Source organism: Lithobates pipiens, unplaced genomic scaffold, assembly GCF_037356315.1.
Source record: "Lithobates pipiens isolate NorthernLeopardFrog02 unplaced genomic scaffold, aLitPip1_a1.2 Scaffold_1, whole genome shotgun sequence".
Classification (NCBI taxonomy): Eukaryota; Metazoa; Chordata; class Amphibia; order Anura; family Ranidae; genus Lithobates; species Lithobates pipiens.
Genome location: NW_027507685.1, coordinates 155,691,210 through 155,709,482, shown reverse-complemented (window position 1 = coordinate 155,709,482; position 18,273 = coordinate 155,691,210). Strand labels below are relative to the sequence as shown.

The 18,273-nt window shown below is 43.2% G+C and overlaps 1 protein-coding gene across 16 annotated transcripts in view; it reads left to right on the top strand.

Moving 5' to 3' along the window:
* The window catches only part of DNM1 (dynamin 1), a 305,071-nt gene that overhangs the window by 268,187 nt on the left and 18,611 nt on the right, over positions 1–18,273 (top strand). The gene's annotated exons all lie outside the window — the stretch shown is intronic.

The following is an 18,273-nucleotide window of genomic DNA, read 5'->3' as shown; positions in this document are numbered from 1 at the left end:
ATAGCGTAATTCCGTAAAAACTTATAAATTTATTAAAAAAGTATCAAACTTACATTACTGCAGTTGACATAGCGCTTTTCTCAAAAATCACAGCAGTGAGGTTCTCCCAAAGTATGTGGCCCTCTGATTTGTGCATTATAGCGAGCCCTGTGTATTGAAAATTGCTAAACTATCACTTTCACAAATTAAGATCTATGTAAAGACACCCCCAACATTCTCTGAGCGGGTCACAGCACCCCTGTACTATAGTCAATATGAGTGGATCCTAATGAACTGACTGCTTACAAATATTTTGTGCACAAAATGACTGCTTCTGCCCTGTAACAAGTGTAGGGTTTCCTGCAGTGTCCTTCAATGGTGCTACAGAAAGGAATTAGAACAAAGTCTAAATAGAATTTGTTAATCGTAATTATCTCTTTTAATAATATGAATGCTAATTTACAAAAAGATGTTTTAGTGTTTAGAGCTGGATAATAAAGATTACGTTAGTAGAAAAAGAGCTTCTGCAGCTTGTCCCACTGTCCACTGCTTGAGTAGTCTTCCATGGTGCCAGTTGAAGGGCTGATCTTATTATGTGGCTATGTGAGAACATTATAGCACCTATTATTGATGACAAGACATTAGGTTTGCCATGTAGGTCCATCCTCTGCCTACTGTCATAAGTTCTGTCAATAACAAAGATCTTGCCTTTACCCATGGCCATTTTCTACCTCCTGCTCCTATTAACTCTTGGTAAACAACACAAGAAAGCATCATGTGTGTACAAACGAGAGGAGTGATGGATGGAAGACATCAAAATGCTACTTGAGGCCTGATTCACACCTATGCAGGTTGCAGTTTGCATATCGCAAGTGCATTTTGCATTTTTCAATACATGCTTTTCATCCATTGAAGTCTATGGAACCAAAAACCAGAAAAAAATTCTCTGGCCCTTTCCATAAAATGCACAGATGTGAACTACATCCATAGGAAACCATGTCAAATGGACTGTAGTGTGTTTCTGCAACACTGAAAATGCACTAAAAAAATGCATAGATGTGAACCAGACCTAAAGTGGTATCAACCCTAATGCTCATTCATAGAAGAATCACTTCCACAAGTGGCAGATGCCTTGACAATTGCTTCATTAATGGCCACAATAAAATCTCCTTTGTGTACTGTTTTTGAGTTTAGCCATCAGGTTTCCCTCGTCTCTCTGGGTAATGTCAGTTAGCCTGTGACAATGTTTCTCAGATCTTAGATTCTGTTTGGTACATAAAGCAGGGAGCATTTTTCATATCACAAGATGTCATGATCATTTCTATGCATGTTGGCGCATTGTGTGTCACACTATCCATGCCGCCTCACCCATGTGCTTTCCTCATTGCATCTTCCTTTCATTTATGACTCTTACTCATTTTATACTGGATCTTCTCTATTCTATATACCTTTCCTGTACCTTCCGTTCTAATATATGGCAGTGGCTGTAGCCTTTGCTTTAAAAAGTTACGTCTCCCTCCCGAGTCTCTCCAAGCCTTAGGTGTACGTTTATTAAACTGAGAAGTTTATTCTCAATTAAGTTCTCTGCAGTTCTTAGAGGAAAGTTATCTCTTCTGCAGCCAGTTTATGAAGCTGAGAACTTCATTTCTCAGAGGGAGGACAGAGGAGAAGTGTTTCCAGGAAAACAGCTGAGATCAGTGTAAAAGTGGGTTGGCTGCCTGTAATCTCATGAGATATTGTGAGATTACGGTGCAGCTGAGTTCAAAAAGTGAAACTAAAGTTTAAAAGAACATGTCATTTTCAGACATATATATATATATATATATATATATATACACACACACACACACACTTGTATATAGTATACATTTATATGTTGTTAATATTCATTTGTAACCCACTGGTGCTGATCTTCGGAAGAAAGAAGCCTTCTTCCTCTTATCACACCAGCTTCTCTCACAGATTCTCCACCTCTGAGCTGGTGAATCTGGAAGGGAGATATTTCAGTGTAACGGCTATGAGATCTTCAGATCTAACTTTTATTATTTTTTTTTTTTAACTGACTGTTTGTGACAGAATGGTCAAGTACTGTGATGAAAAGCGGAGAACATGCTCTATGCTCCTTATCTCAGCTACATAAACCAGTACACCCCAGAGATCAGCCGTGATCCCGAAGATCACAGCTGATCTCTGTTTTATAAACGGACACCTTAGTGTAATGGATGAGTATGGAAGTTGTTCCCAGCATGATTTGAAGTGAGAATCTCTTGGCAGGCAGCACCCTCTAGGGGTAACTTTAGAGTCCAGTCTGATCACTTGGTCCTCCTTCAATCTCCTGGATCTGATGGGATGGTATAATGAGAACAAAGAACTTACATCGTTGATCTATGTTCTTTTTTTACCAAACAAAAAAGTTGGATTTATAATTCAGTAAATAGTTCGAATACTATGCTAATACTAATGTCAGGGTAGGTATAGTTCAGGAAAAGAGTAGTGAATACAGTGTTTCCCACAGTGCTTAATGTGGCCAATAACATTTGTGGGGGATAGCTTAGTGGGATAGGGCAGTAAGGTTTTGGAAGAGACCAACATGTGATTTTCCCTGTGACAATACAGCTCTGTAGATAAGCTCAGGGCAAACTATCAGGGATTTCACGTTTTTAAGTCATCATATAGTTTCTCAAAAAAACTACCAGTGCAAGCCATAGAAACTGTCATAATTGTTCCTTTCCTATTCTGCACTGGAAGAATGAAAACCTTGACGAAGATACTAAATATTGGTACATTAACCAAAACACTCAACATGAGCATAAGAGATAAAGTTCATTACATAAACATAATGATAATTCCATACTAACAATTGTGCAGTATAGTATAACATAACAGTTCTGATATATGTGATGAGCGAAATACTCTCTCGGAAATTTTGAAGGCTAAAGACAATCAAATAAGGACCATACATATATTAGTCAAAGAGACATTTCCACAAACTCAGTTACCTAGTGTATTTATCAAATCTCAGGACATTACTTTTAAAGTGTATCTGTAGCAAAAACCTTTTTTTTTTTTTTTTTTTTTTTTTTATTAAATTTGGGAAAAGTGGGGAAGGATTGGGGACTGATATCAGGGGGTTCATTAGAGAGACTTTCCCTTACTTTCTGTTCTGAGGACAACCTTTTTCCAAACAGAAAATGAGGGAAAATCTTCAATGGGAAAGCAAAAAAATGAAGAAAAAAAAACGGACATGGGTTCTAGCACATCCCTGCTTATCTTTAAAAAGCATTTTAAAGCAGTACAAAACCCAAAAGTAAACATTTTTTATATTGCAGCATAATTAGACATGATGATTGCATCATCTGGTGACTCAACCACCAAGTCTGTTGTTTTCCAAAAGAACAAGCTCTCTTTCAGTTACAGGGATGAGACAAACAATTTAAAACTGGCAGGGGTGCTTACAATAGTCAGGTTTTATTTATTTTGGAAAACCTTTATACCAAACGTAAGCTGTAACGGCTTATAAATAAATAGCTGGCATTTGGCTTCAACTTGTTAGTGTATTTAATTCTACTAGTACATCCAACACTCCCCTCCCCCCCGGGACTGATAACCAAATCTGCCCCCTTTGCTCCTTCATCCAGAGTGGAGGCACTCTAATACAGGAGGTGTGTTATTGGGTCAGATCACCAGATGAAGAGGGGAAAAGAAGCCAAAGAAAACAAATGCAGCCACCGAATCTAAGGATTGGTAAGGTGCAATATATTATATTTTTGGTTTAGGGTTTAATACCGCTTTAACTTCTGTCTTTGCTATTGTTGGAAACTTTCCTTCTCTTCACATCTGGGGAAAGGTTTCCCCCAGGACACTGAGTAAGGGGAAATCTCTCTAACAGCACCCCAGAACGCAACAGAACCTGACAGGGGTTTACCTCTTCCCCACTCTATCTAAAATATAGAGTTTAGGCTGTAGTTACTTTAAAGCGGAGGTCCACCCTAAAGTGGACCTTCCGCTCATCGGAACCCTCCCCCCCTCCGGCGCCACAATTGGCACCTTTCAGGGAGGAGGGGGGTGCAGGTACCTGTACAGTACAGGTATCTGCACCCACTTCCGGGATAGCTCCCTGCGGAAAGGGGCGTAGATTACGCCCCTTTCCGAAAGTCCCCCGCTGCCTGCTGGGAAACACACAGATCCCAGAGGCAGCGGGTCCATCCTTATTGCGCAGCGCGACTCGCGCATGCGCAGTAGGGAACCGGGAAATGAAGCCGAAAGGCTCCACTTCCTGATTCCCATACCCAAGACGGTGGCGGCAGCACCCGAGAGATGATCGAGAGATCGGCTTCGGGTGCTGACATCGCGGGCACGCTGGACAGGTAAGTGTCACTATTTTAAAAGTCAGCAGCTGCAGTATTTGTAGCTGCTGGCTTTTAAAAAAAAAAAAAAACGCGGAGTCCCGGCGGACTCCCGCTTTAAAGTGTAAGTTCACATTTACAGAAAATCTGTAAGGTGAACTCACACTGGACCCCACCCCATCCCCCAGTCCCGCTTTACCTGAGGCCGGTGATCACCCGCTAGGAGACATCGGGTCGCAGCTTCACCGGTCCTGGGATTTGAAATCCCTGCGTCTTTCCAGCGGGGGGGGGGGGGGTGTCAAGTTTTTCTGTAAAGGTGAACTTACTCTTTAGCAAAGAATAATGCCCTGTATTGCAGCTATTTGAATGTTGACTTCTATTATAGAAGTACCTTTCAGGGTTATATTGCTAATATTTCTGTTTCAGCTACTCAGAGTGTCAGGTTCTCAATACTTTTTGATTTTCTCCTGTATCTTGTATATAGAATGAGGTTCATTACTCACTCCTAGTCCATCAGTGACATCATGGTGACATTTCCTGTCACAAATCCCTTTAGGGGTTTTGTGTTCAAGTTCTGTGATGATGAAACTTTACACACATGTAACTTGGAACATACTTTTTTATTTTCTCATATTTTCTATTCCCTCCCTCTAAGTCACTGGTCCAGCTATTGGTAAAGTACATTTTATAGTTTGCATTACAGGAAGAAGTTGAATCTTAACCTTTCTCCATTGGTGTAGGGACCTACAATTTGCTATGTAGCGTTTCATAGCAGCCACATCTTTTTTGTAACCCAGACAAAAAACACCACAAAGAGGCAACCATGACATTTTACTTTATTCACAAGGACCCAATAATAATAATAATGCTAAGGCTCTAAATTGCCTCATTTGTGTCAATTATTCCTTTTGAACTGATGTGCTTTTTGCCTTGTATTTCACACTACTGGCTTAGTGATGACATCACTCTGTTGTTGTGATGACATAATCGCTTGCCTGTTCTTGCAATGGCTCTGACACAGTTTTTGGAAGCTCATCATATAGGGACAACATATAAAGGGCACCTTCATTTATTTCCTAAACTGATAAGCTGTTAGTCACTAGATCAGTTTTCCTGATAAGGTATCTTTGTTCCCAGTGGCATTTAGAATGCAGACTGGGACCTTCAGACCTCCGCTTTCCAGTCCTTTTATCAATTTCATTGCAAGTTCTGGCTGTCTAAGTCTGGTGCCAAGCCTACCTCATAATGAAGGGGTGCCCCACTTCTGCAAGTTGGAGAATCTCTGTTAGCCTTCATGGCCACCTATAGTCCCAAATCCTTGAATCTTTGGGTCCAGGGCATCCTAGAGGGTACAGACTGGAATTTAGATGCTTGCCTCCTCCCTGCTTCATGCCCTCAATCATCTTCTTTGTCGAGTTTGCAGGATCCTCACACTGCTTTGCAGCAACTTCACTCTTCAAGCGTGACTGTTCCGGTTCCTTCAGAGGAATCGTTTCAGGGAATTCATTACAACCTTTTTACAATCCCAGAACGAAAGAGGATTGTTCGCCTAATCCTGGATTTGAAGGTTCTCATTACCTGCTGCGGGTACAAAAGTTCCAGACGGAATTGGCCTGGTCTGTCATTTATGGATCCAGAAAGAAATTCTTTGAAAATTCTTGACATCCATTGGCATCAAGAATGCTTATTTATATGTTCCCATTTTCCTGCAATTTGTAGTAGGTGGCCAGCACTTCCAGTCTTTTCCCTTTGGGCCTAGCCTTGGACATTGCCCAGGCCTGGGTACTTCTTCCCCAAGACAGGGTTTTGACCCTTCAAGCTCATGTTCTTACTCTTCTCGCCAATAAGCTTCCTTTGGTCTTCTTTTGCATTAGATTGCTTGGCCTAATGGTGACCTCCTTCAAGGCAGTGATGTTTGCCCAATTTTACTCCAGGCCTCTGCAGCTCAGTGCTGACTGCATGGAGCAAACTTAAATCTCTGGACCAGATCATGCGTCTGTCTCCCAAGACCAGGATATTGCTAATCTGGTGACTGACTAGCCCTGCACTGGAATTGGGGCAGTCCTTTACCCCATTAACCTGGACGGTTCTCCATACAGATGCCAGCCAGTTGGGCTGGGGAGAAGTCTTGGGGACAGAAATGGTCCAAGAGATAGGTCATCAAGGGAGTCTAATTTCCCATCAACATTCTGGAACTAAGGATTATTTGCCTGCCCCTTCAGCAGTCAACTGTCCAACTACAGGGATGACGAACAGGGTAGTCAGACAACACTATGGCTATGGCTTACATACACTAAGTCATCAGGACAGCAAAAGAAGTCACAAAGCCCTAACAGGCAGACTAAATTCTGGCCTGGGCTCAAAGGCATGTCTCGTCTGTGGTCCACATTTCTGGAGTAGACAATTGGCAGGCAAACTCTCTGTGGTCAGCATCATCTGGATGTGACACCTGTCCTCATTGGGGGATTCCGGATGTGGAGCTCCTGCCATCCAGCTTCAAACCAAGGTGGGCGGGTTTGTGGCCAAGACCAGGGATCCTCTGGCCCTCACAATAGGTGCACTTGATGACCCCAGTGGGATCAGTTTTTCTTTATTTATGCTTTTGTTCTGGTACAAATTATTCCTTGGTTTCTTTGCAGAGTGGAGTAGAGTGTTCCAGTGATCCTGGTCAGGTCAAACTGGCTCAGAAGTACTTGTTACTTGGATATTCTCTGACTCCTGGGAGATGCATCGTGGGGGACTTCCTAAGCCACCTGACCTTCTGTCTTAAGAGTCGGTCTACTAACCTGCCTCACACTAGCTTTGATGGTGGGGCTGTTGAAGTTCAGTTCCTAAGGCACCATGGTCTCTGATTCCATTATCCCTTTGCTTCAGAAGCCTACAAAATTGAGCACTCATAATATCTGTCACCACACTTGCATGGCTTACTTCTCATGGTGCAAGGAAAGAAAGTTCCACACTTGAAGTTACTCCATGGGATTTATCCTGCTTTTCTCCAGTCTGCTATGGATAAATCTTAAGTACCCTTAATGCCGCGTACACATGATCAGACTATCTGGCGGACTTGGTCCGGCGGACCAGAGTCCGCCGGACAATCCGCTCGTGTGTGGGCTCCAGCGGACTTTCTTTCCCCAAAGTCCGGCGGACTTAGAAAGTAGTTCTGGGACTGTGACATCATGATGGGCGGGGACATCACCCGGTGACCCCCCCCCCCCATTGTCCCTATATACAGTGCCTTGCGAAAGTATTCGGCCCCTTGAACTTTTCAACCTTTTGCCACATTTCAGGCTTCAAACATTAAGATATAAAAAATTTATTTTTTGTGAAGAATCACCAACAAGTGGGACACAATTGTGAAGTGGAACGAAATCTATTGGATTTTTGAAACTTTTTTAACTAATAAAAAAATGAAAAGTGGGGCGTGCAAAATTATTCGGCCCCCTTGCGTTAATACTTTGTAGAGCCACCTTTTGCTGCGATTAGAGCTGCAAGTCGCTTGAGGTATGTCTCTATCAGTTTTGCACATCGAGAGACTGAAATTCATGCCCATTCTTCCTTGCAAAACAGCTCGAGCTCAGTGAGGTTGGATGGAGAGCGTTTGTGAACAGTAGTTTTTGGCTCTTTCCACAGATTCTCGATTGGATTCAGGTCTGGACTTTGACTTGACCATTCTAACACCTGGATACGTTTATTTGTGAACCATTCCTTTGTAGATTTTGCTGTATGTTTGGGATCATTGTCTTGTTGTAAGATAAATCTCCGTCCCAGTTTCAGGTCTTTTGCAGACTCCAACAGGTTTTCATCCAGAATGGTCCTGTATTTGGCTGCATCCATCTTCCCCTCAATTTTAACCATCTTCCCTGTCCCTGCTGAAGAAAAGCAGGCCCAAACCGTGATGCTGCCACCACCATGTTTGACAGTGGGGATGGTGCGTTGAGGGTGATGAGCTGTGTTGCTTTTACGCCAAACATATCATTTTGCATTGTGGGCAAAAAGTTCGATTTTGGTTTCATCTGACCAGAGCACCTTCTTCCACATGTTTGGTGTGTCTCCCAGGTGGCTTGTGGCAAACTTTAGACAAGACTTTTTATGGATATCTTTGAGAAATGGCTTTCTTCTTGCCACTCTTCCATAAAGGCCAGATTTGTGCAGTGTACGACTGATTGTTGTCCTATGGACAGACTCTCCCACCTCAGCTGTAGTTCTCTGCAGTTCATCCAGAGTAATCATGGGCCTCTTGGCTGCATCTCTGATCAGTCTTCTCCTTGTCTGAGCTGAAAGTTTAGAGGGACGGCCAGGTCTTGGTAGATTTGCAGTGGTCTGATACTCCTTCCATTTCAAAATGATCGCTTGCACAGTGCTCCTTGGGATGTTTAAAGCTTGGGAAATCTTTTTGTATCCAAATCCAGCTTTAAACTTCTCCACAACAGTATTACGGACCTGCCTGGTGTGTTCCTTGGTCTTCATGATGCTCTCTGCGCTTTCAACAGAACCCTAAGACTATCACAGAGCAGGTGCATTTATACAGAGACTTGATTACACACAGGTGGATTCTATTTATCACCATCAGTCATTTAGGACAACATTGGATCATTCAGAGATCCTTGCTGAACTTTTGGAGTGAGTTTGCTGCACTAAAAGTAAAGGGGCCGAATAATTTTGCACGCAGCACTTTTCAGTTCTTTATTTGCTAAAAAAAAGTTTAAATTATCCAATAGATTTCGTTCCACTTCACAATTGTGTCCCACTGGTTGGTGATTCTTCACAAAAAATTAAAATTTTATATCTTTATGTTTGAAGCCTGAAATGTGGCAAAAGGTTGAAAAGTTCAAGGGGGCCGAATACTTTCGCAAGACACTGTATGTATTCTGAATGGGAACATCCGGATAAACAATATTATCCTCACAAGAAATTTTCCACACTTTATCTATGGAAGAGGATTTCTATGAAAAAAATGGGGGTTCCAGCAAATGATGCTGCAATCGCCTCAGTCTCACATGTCCGGTGGATAATGCACTGATGTTAAAAGGATCCAACAGATAAAAAGTTGGAATTTCTTTCTAAAAACAATATGTCTTTTGCAAGTTCAATAGCGCAGCCGATTCTTGCTGCAATTGGCGTATCTCAGTCCATTAAGGAAAAGTTTGTGGAGATACCTGAAATTCTAGATAAAGGAGTGCTATGAATAGATCTGGCGCTATACCTGTGTGTCAGAAACTTAATTTGCTAAATTAAATTTAAAATTGTTACGTTAATCCGGTGTGTAAGTGTTAGTGTGCCATATATTAGTGTTGGGATAAAGTATAAAATGTAAACTGTAGGTGGGAAGTAAAAACTCAAAAATATGTGTATAAATTGTTAAAAATTTACCAGCATGCTGGCTGGAAAAGTAAAATATTGTCTCAGGTGCGATAAACCTAAATAGGTGATTACCTTATACACTCTTAATCACATGAATACCTTAAACATGTGGACTACTTAATAAATCAGGTAAAAATTATACATGTAAATATGAACCATAAACATAATACAATTGTGCACAAATGTGACAAATAAAATCTATGCGTGCAATACTAAAATGTACAATAAATCTGTGATAAATATCAAATAAAATCTTTGTGTGCAATACTAAAATGTACAATAAATCTGTGATGAATATCAATACCCCACGTGAAACATGCCAAATATTGGGAGTGAAAAAAGAAAAAAATGGAAATGGAAATAAATTTAAAAGGAAGTGAATTAAAAATTCCAAAAATAAAATAAAATGAAAAATAAAAATTTTTTATAGATATTTGTCCCAAGAAAAAAACATAAAAATGTATGCAAAGAGAAGAAAAAAGGAGAAAAAAAGGGAAGCAAAAAAGCAGTCTCTGATGCAGTGCAATTAATGGGGGATTTCCCGTAGATGCAGGAGGGGATGTGATGGATCCGAAACAACTAATCTTCATGCATTGTGGGCACTTATAGGGTGTACTCTCACCAGAAAAATAACCCCATCCGGGGTGGATCAGCCTTCACAGTATAAGCTACCGTGTCGCTCTCTGGCTTGCTTCAAATAGGCTGTTGAGGATCCCTCGTTATTTCCAGGTGGAGTGTGCCTCAGTATATATATTGAAAGAGAGGACCATACATAGTGTGATAATGTATAAATCACTCATCTGCCACCAGATCCAGCAACGTTTCCTCTCTACGTCCTTCCAAATGGAATGTCTGCCAGTATCTGATGTCAGAAGTGATGTCAGATACTGGCAGACATTCCATTTGGAAGGACGTAGAGAGGAAACGTTGCTGGATCTGGTGGCAGATGAGTGATTTATACATTATCACACTATGTATGGTCCTCTCTTTCAATATATATACTGAGGCACACTCCACCTGGAAATAACGAGGGATCCTCAACAGCCTATTTGAAGCAAGCCAGAGAGCGACACGGTAGCTTATACTGTGAAGGCTGATCCACCCCGGATGGGGTTATTTTTCTGGTGAGAGTACACCCTATAAGTGCCCACAATGCATGAAGATTCGTTGTTTCGGATCCATCACATCCCCTCCTGCATCTACGGGAAATCCCCCATTAATTGCACTGCATCAGAGACTGCTTTTTTGCTTCCCTTTTTTTCTCCTTTTTTCTTCTCTTTGCATACATTTTTATGTTTTTTTCTTGGGACAAATATCTATAAAAAATTTTTATTTTTCATTTTATTTTATTTTTGGAATTTTTAATTCACTTCCTTTTAAATTTATTTCCATTTCCATTTTTTTCTTTTTTCACTCCCAATATTTGGCATGTTTCACGTGGGGTATTGATATTCATCACAGATTTATTGTACATTTTAGTATTGCACACAAAGATTTTATTTGATATTTATCACAGATTTATTGTACATTTTAGTATTGCACGCATAGATTTTATTTGTCACATTTGTGCACAATTGTATTATGTTTATGGTTCATATTTACATGTATAATTTTTACCTGATTTATTAAGTAGTCCACATGTTTAAGGTATTCATGTGATTAAGAGTGTATAAGGTAATCACCTATTTAGGTTTATCGCACCTGAGACAATATTTTACTTTTCCAGCCAGCATGCTGGTAAATTTTTAACAATTTATACACATATTTTTGAGTTTTTACTTCCCACCTACAGTTTACATTTTATACTTTATCCCAACACTAATATATGGCACACTAACACTTACACACCGGATTAACGTAACAATTTTAAATTTAATTTAGCAAATTAAGTTTCTGACACACAGGTATAGCGCCAGATCTATTCATAGCACTCCTTTATCTAACATTTTCCACCCCACCAGGTGGATAGTAATAGAGGCAGCTCTTACCTATTTTCCTTTATTTTCTTTTATATTCTATATGTTTTTATAATTTGGATTCGCTCTTAAGTTCCTTAGCGCAACCTACCCCTTTTATTTTTATACCTGAAATTCTGCCTGAAGCAGGCCCAGCAATGGGCTCATGTATCTGACACACTGTCTCACAGTAGATGCTATGAAAGACGCTATCATTTAAGCCTTATGGCTTATGCTTGGACTAGTGCATTCTCGAGTTCTGTGGCTGAAAAATTGATCAGCCAAAGCACCGTTTTACCAGTAAATAAGAGGTTCAAACATTTCTCCTTTAATCGTGCTGCCTCTCCTATGCCAGGGGCATCTGCCTCTAGGCAGTCTCGATGGCCTCAACCGTCAGGTTCAAGGGAAAGTCCCCAAGGGCAGCACCAGGGTCAGAAGAGATCTTGGGACAGAAAGCCCACAAAGCAGAATGTTAAAGCCTTCTCATGAAGGGGCAACCCACGCTCGTTCGGGTGGGGGGAAAGGTTCTGCAATTCTCAAGATCTGGCAGGAACAATGCCAAGACAGATGGATTTCTGCAGTTTTTTTCTCTAGGTTACGACTAGAATTCAGAGACTTTCCGTCTCCTCGTTTTTTCTAAGGGAAAATGTTCCCAAGGATCCAGAGAAAAATAAGTCTCTCTTTCTGGCCTCTGAATTATCTATTATCCCAGTCGGTCATATCAGAGGTTCCCTTAGTGAAACAGGGCACAGGGTTTGACTCAAATCTTTTACGGTTCCAGAACCAAACAGAGAGGTAAGACCCATTCTAGATCTCGAAGATCTGAAACGGCACTCAGACATTCAATCCTTTCATAATCTGATCGGTTGTGTCCATCCTGCAAGGAGGTAAGTTTTTTGGCTTTAATCGATATCAAAAATGCATATCTCTATGTGCCAAATGTTCCCGCTCACCAGAGATTTCTGCATTTTGAAATATAAAATTATCATTTCAGCTGTGGCCCTGCCATTTGGTTTAGCCAAAGCACCACGGGTGTTCTGAAAGATTCTGGCACTTCCTTTAGCCAGATTAAGGGCTCAAGGCATAACAACGGTCCTAGCCTATTTAGAAGATCTACTTTTAATAGATCATTCAGTCTCGGGTCTAAACCAGAGTCTGATCACAGCTGTAACTACCTGAAATCTCTGAGTTGGATACTCAACCTAGGAAGATCCTCCTGGTTATAGATACCATACAGAAGAAGGTATTCTTACCCCAGAAAAGAACCAGTTCCATTGTAGGACTAATTCAACTTATCAAAACAAAGAAAAAATCCTTCCATTCGGCTATGCATGAGATTGTTAGGGGAAATGGTGGCCTCCTTACGCAAATTTTTTACTAAAAAAACTGCTTCAAAACACCATCCTGTCAGTCTGGAATAAAAAGATTCAGGCCTTGTTTGTTTCCAATACGCTTTGCTCCCGACATAAGTCAGAGCCTAAATTGGTGGTTGTTATTCAGCAAAAGGGAAAATCTTCTCTACCTGTATCCTGAAAGGTGTTAACAACAGATGCCAGCCTTTTAGGCTGGGGAGCAGCCCTGGAAGAAGATTCTGTCCAGGGGAGATGGTCCAGGTTAAAGAACATTGCCTATCAATTTTTTGGAAGATTCGGGCAGTACGTCTGGCCCTAGAATCTGGGACGGTCAGACTACGGGACTGTCCTGTCAGGATTCAGTCTGACAAGGTCACAGCGGTGGCTTACATCAATCACTAGGGGGACACGAGAGGTCATGCAGCCCAAAAAGAGGTGAATAATGTTCTAGCTTGGGCAGAACACAACATTCCTTGCCTATCGGCAATTTTTCATTTCAGGAATAGAGAATTGGCAGGCGGGATACTTGAGTCGCCAAAAATTATTTCTGGGAGAATGATCTCTTCACCCCGACATCTTCCTAGCGATGTGTCAGAAATGGGGTATTCCGGACATAGACCTATTCGCATCCAGATTCAACAACAAAGTCGACAACTTTGTGTCAGGAACAAGTGATCCGCTAGCAGGCGGAACAAACGCATTAGTCTTCCCATGGGATCAGTTTTCACTGATCTATGCATTTCCTCCAGTTCTGCTACTTCTGCGCCTTCTCCGCGGGATTAGGCAAGAACGAAAGGAGGCGATTCTGGTGGCCCCAGTGGGTCCCAGAATATCTTGATTTACCGAGCTCATAAAGGTGGCAGTAGGAGTCCTTCGGACTCTGCTATTATAGCCAGACCTTCTCGCACAAGGTCTGGTATTTCATCCTACATTACGGACAAAAAATTTAACAGGTTTGACTGTTGAATCCCACTTTATAAAAGATTGTGGGAGATTTCCTTTAGTACTTTGATGAATGCCAGGAAACTGGCTTCCAGAATCATTTTACTATAGAATCTGGAAGGCATATGTTTCTTGGTGTGGATCCAGGGGTTGGCACCCCAGGAAGTATGTCATAGACAGGATCCCTGATTTCCTGCATATGGGATCTGAAATAAAGCTGGCCTTGTCAGTGTTTTTTTTTCCTTCAATGGCCTCTTGCTTCCCACTAACCACATGCTTAGTTTATTCAGGGGGTAACACGGATTAATCCCCCTATCAAGGCAACTCTAAAATTATTGGGATTTAAAATTGGTCTTTTCGGATTTGCTAAATCAGCCATTTGAGCCTTTACGAGAAATTCCCTTGGTTCTTTTTGACAAGAAAGATAATCTTTCTGGTTGCCATTTCTTCTGCTAGAAGAATATCGGAAATAGCGGCTCTGTCTTGTAAAGAGCCATGTTTGATCATGCATAAGGACGAGGTGGTTTTATGTCCTCATCTTGAATTCCTACCGAAAGCGCTAACAAATTTTTTTTTCATTTAAACCAACATATTATTCTTCCTTCTTTTTCCAAAAGCCTCAATCTAGGGGGGAGAAGGCAATACATTCCCTTGATGTAGTAAGATCAGTTAGAGTCCATTTTAAGGTGACCGCTCAGGTTCGCAAAACAGATGTTTTTGTTTATACTGCCAGAAGGATCAAAGATGTGGATAGGCAGTGTCAAAATCCACTATTTTCCTATTGGATTCGTAAAGTGATTGTTCAAGCTTCAGCTTAAAGAAGAAAATTCTTTATTCCGTCTTATGTTAGAGCACTCTCATCCTGGGCGATTAGTCTCTCTTGAGTGGTGCATCATCAGACCTTTATGGCTGAGTTCTGTAAGGCCGCAACTTGGTCTTCGGTTCATATGTTTATCAGATTTTATCAAATCAATATTAAAGGTCATGAGGATATTGCCTTTGGGCACAGTATACTGCAGGCTGCAGTATGAGTCCTCTGGCCTTCTGTTTTTTATCGTCTCCCTCCCTTCAGTTGCCATTGCTATGGGACATCCCACATAGTAACTACTATGGCTCTGTGTCCCCTGATGTAAGAAAATAAAACAGGATTTTTAAAACAGCTTACCTGTAAAATCCTTTTCTTTGATGTACATCAGAGGTCCCTCCCTTCTTGGTATACACTGGTATTGCTTGGCTACAAAACTGAGGACTCCCAGTAGTGGGAGGGGTTATATAGGGAGTACACTTCTTGCCTTAGGGCGTGCCAGTGTCCATCACCTATCAGTGGCACTATAACCCACATAGTAACTACTATGGCTCTGTGTCCCCTGAAGTACATCGAAGAAAAGGATTTTACAGGTAAGCTGTATTAAAAATACTGTTTTTCCATTCCAGCATGACTATGCTCCTGTCTATAAAACCACCTCAGTAAAGATATGGTTTGATGAGTTTAGTTTGTAGGAAATCAAGTGGCTTACACTGAACCCTGACCTTAACTCTCCTGAACAACTTTGTGATGGATTGGGACACATATGGCAATTCAAGTCTTTTTACTTAAACATCAGTAACTAATCTCAGAAATGCTCCTTTGATTTAATAAACACAATTCCCACAGATACACTCTAAAATCGTGTGAAAATCCTTCCCAGAAGAGTGGAGGCAGTTATAGCCACAAAGGGTGCACAACACCATATTAATGCCCATGATTTTGGAATAGGATGTCCAATTTATATAAATGTGATGGTCAAGTGTCCACATATTTTAGGCCAAATAGTCTATCTAATGCCGCGTACACACGGGCGGACTGTATGGCGTACTTAGTCCGTCGAAACACATTTCAGCGGACAGTCCGCTCGTGTGTGGGCTTCAGCGGACTTTTTCAGCGTGCAGTCCGGCGTACTAAGAATTTCGGATTTTTCGAAATTCTGTCCGTCGTACTCGCATTTCTGCGGACAATCCGGCCGCGTGTATGCCAGTCCGCCGTACTTTTGAAATGAGCGGACTTTTCCAGCTCGGAGAAAAGTCCGCTCATTTCGAGCGGGTCTCCAGGTAGGCGGGGCCCGCGAAGGAGACGTCGCTGGCCCCGCCGCCTGGTATGGACTTAAAGGGGAACCCCAACGCCGGAAAAAATCGGCGGGGGGTCCCCCCCATGTCCACAACAGACCCTTGTCCGAGCACGCTACCCGGCCGGCCAGGAAAGGGGGGCGAGCGAGTGCCCCCCCTCCTGAGCCGTACCAGGCCGCGTGCCCTCAACATGGGGGGGTGCCTTGGGGAAGGGGGGGGCCCCCCACCCCAAAGCACCTTGTCCCCATGTTGATGAGGACAAGGGCCTCTTCCCGACAACCCTGGCTGTTGGTTGTCGGGGTCTGCGGGCGGGGGGCTTATCGGAATCCGGGAGCCCCCTTTAATAAGGGGGTCCCGGATACCGGCCCCCCACCCTATGTGAATGAGTATGGGGTACAATGTACCCCTACCCATTCACCTGTAAAAAAAAAAGTACAAAAAAAAAACACAACACACGAGATAAAATACTTTATTGCACAGCTCCGGGGGTTTTCCGTCTTCGGGGGTCTTCTCGCCGGACTCCTCCGCTATCTTCTTGTAGCTCTTTTGCTAGCGGAGGAGTCCGGCTTTCTTCCTCGCCGCCGGCCTCTTCTCCCGACTTCGGGGGTCTTGTCTTCGGACTTCTGTCGCCGCCGCCGCCGCCTTCCGTTCTTCTTCTTCTTCTTCTCCAGGAGATGTTGACTCGACGCTCTCTCCGGCCACAATGCCAGAGACGCACTGCGCGGCCACTTATATAGGGACAAGGGGCGGTGTCACATTGCTTTATGTCACATGGGTTGGTGTCACATGGTGACCCCGCCCCCTTACGATGTCACAGTCCCCATGTGACATCAACCCATGTGACCAACCCATGTGACATAAAGCCATGTGACACCGCCCCTTGTCCCTATATAAGTGGCCGCGCAGCGCATCCCTGGCATTGTGGCCGGAGAGAACGTTGAGTCAACATCTCCAGGAGAAGAAGAAGAAGAACGGAAGGCGGCGGCGGCGGCGACAGAAGACCGGGCCACCGCCTGTAAAAGAGCTATAAGAAGGCGCGGTGGCCCGGCAGAAGAACCGAAGAGGGGGACAAGACCCCCGAAGTCGGGAGAAGAGGCCTGCGGCGAGGAAGAAAGCCGGACTCCTCCGCTAGCAAAAGAACTACAAGAAGATAGCGGAGGAGTCCGGCGGGAAGACCCCCGGAGCTGTGCAATAAAGTATTTTATCTCGTGTGTTGTGTTTTTTTTTTGTACTTTTTTTTTACAGGTGAATGGGTAGGGGTACATTGTACCCCATACTCATTCACATAGGGTGGGGGGCCGGTATCCGGGGGCCCCCTTATTAAAGTGGGCTCCCGGATTCCGATAAGCCCCCCGCCCGCAGACCCCGACAACCAACGGCCAGGGTTGTCGGGAAGAGGCCCTTGTCCTCATCAACATGGGGACAAGGTGCTTTGGGGTGGGGGGGCCGCGCGGCCCCCCCTTCCCCAAGGCACCCCCCCATGTTGAGGGCATGCGGCCTGGTACGGCTCAGGAGGGGGGGCGCTCGCTCGCCCCCCTTTCCTGGCCGGCTGGGTAGCGTGCTCGGACAAGGGTCTGCTGTGGACTTGGGGGGGACCCCCACGCCGATTTTTTTTCGGCGTTGGGGTTCCCCTTTAAGTCCATACCAGGCGGCGGGGCCAGCGACGTCTCCTTCGCGGGCCCTGCCTACCTGGAGACGCGCTCGAAATGAGCGGACTTTCCTCCGCGTGTGTGGGCGAGCCCGTTCATTTCAAAAGTAGGGCGGATAGTACGGCGGACTTAGTACGCCGTATTAGTCCGCTCAAAAAGTGCCGTGTGTGGACAAGTAGCCCGTTCGGAAAGTCCGACGGACAGTCTGGCGGAAAGTACGCCAGACTAAGTACGCCATACAGTCCGCTCGTGTGTACGCGGCATTACTAGTACTGTATGTTTTCTCACCCTTCCAAAATACCCTAAAATGATCATAAATACAAAAAAGTAGGACAGTGATTACTTTCTCTACATTTTCTTTGCGACATACTATTGTATCCAATGTTACAGGTACTCGATTGAAGAACATTTCAGGAATAAAAATATTCCTCTGATACCTAAAGTCCCCATTCAATCTACTTCTGGTAGGACTGTTGTATGTGCTGACAATTACATGTGTTTTACCAGCACTGCTGAAAAGTAAATTTTTACTAGTCCTCAACAGTAATGGATTTTATCTGCAATTGAAAGGTGATTCCTGAAGGAT